We start from the raw sequence: 1,323 nt of genomic DNA on the forward strand, positions 1-1,323 counted from the left end.
GACAACAAAAGAATCTCTTTACTGGCAAATGAAATATCAAAACCAAAAATATGCTTAAAGAGATATTAAAACTATAATTCAATCTATAGAAAATTTGGTGTATATACATCCTTTTCCTCCTAGAAATGGATGAGACCAAGTGCAAATGCAAACTCAAATTTGTTTTGGCCTTCTAACCTTAGATTGTTATTGAAATAATAGAAAATTATCTATCCATTGTCAGTTTTCAGGTTGAGATTTTGCTGGTAGTTTTTTTAAAAGTTCATACGTGTGTGTGTGTGTGTGTGTGTGTGTGTGTGTGTGTGTGTGAATTCCCATAAGCATTTTCAAAAATGAATCCCAATAAATCAAAAAAATCTTCATTTTGATATTTAGTGGCATTAGGCCTTGTCATATACTCTCCAAGGTAAAACATTTGCAAAATGACTCTCTAAGGAGAAAAATCAAGTATAAAAATAAATCATTTAATTCACAAAACTCATTTTAAAGGCCATATGTACTTATTTTATGCACTCCAGAAAAGAAAGTCAAACTAATTCATTTTCTGTCATTAAGCCCAACTGTAACTAAGCCTTTCATGCAGTGCAACTATATCATCCCACTAAAATAAAGCTAGTGAGTAAATCACAAATATTCTTAAACATTCTCTAGGCGTTGTGAATTAATTTCCATGGATGTCATTCCTTTGAGTTTTAAAGTTACACTAAATGTTTTAAGGTTTTTGTTCATTATTTTTACAATTTCATTGGTTTTATGTGTTTAATACATTTAAAATGTCTGGTATTTCTTGTGTATGATAATTGTTAAATCCCTTTTGTTAAATCCATCCCCCCTTTCTGTTTTTTTTTGTTTGGACAGAGTTTTGCTGTTTCCCAGGTTGGTCTCAAACTCCTGCCCTCAGGCGATCCTCCTGTCTCAGCCTCCAGAGTCACTGAGATTATGGGCACCAGCCATGATGACCAGCTAAATCCCTCTTGACAGGCCAAGTTCCCCTCCTCTCCATCCTCCCTTTCACCCCACAAACACCACACCCAGAATATATGGTCGGTCTTTTCTTCTGAGAAGCTAATGGGGTTATCCTATTGTGACTGCTATGTTCCTCAGCGAAGTCACGTGTGGGGAATCAGTCAGAGTGGTGGGAAAAACTATAGGGAAAGGACACAAACCTTCTGAAAGGTCAGAAGCTTCTGCAGAGCCCTGTGGGAAAATAGCTCAGGGCAGCTATTCTATAACCCTGAGGCAGAGGGCAAGGAGTAGGTACAAGGGAGTATAGGGGAATTTATCTTAAACAGATTCGTTTACTTATGTTGACCAGGAACTCAC

General features: G+C 36.6%; 1 protein-coding gene and 1 long non-coding RNA gene across 3 annotated transcripts in view; both read right to left on the reverse strand.

Annotated features, from left to right (window-relative positions):
- Positions 1-1,323, reverse strand: part of LOC105475999 (oxidation resistance 1) — a 469,579-nt gene that overhangs the window by 339,919 nt on the left and 128,337 nt on the right. The gene's annotated exons all lie outside the window — the stretch shown is intronic.
- The window catches only part of LOC112425626 (uncharacterized), a 62,408-nt gene that overhangs the window by 19,572 nt on the left and 41,513 nt on the right, over positions 1-1,323 (reverse strand). The gene's annotated exons all lie outside the window — the stretch shown is intronic.

The sequence above is a fragment of the Macaca nemestrina genome, chromosome 8 (assembly GCF_043159975.1).
Source record: "Macaca nemestrina isolate mMacNem1 chromosome 8, mMacNem.hap1, whole genome shotgun sequence".
NCBI classification, from domain to species: Eukaryota; Metazoa; Chordata; class Mammalia; order Primates; family Cercopithecidae; genus Macaca; species Macaca nemestrina.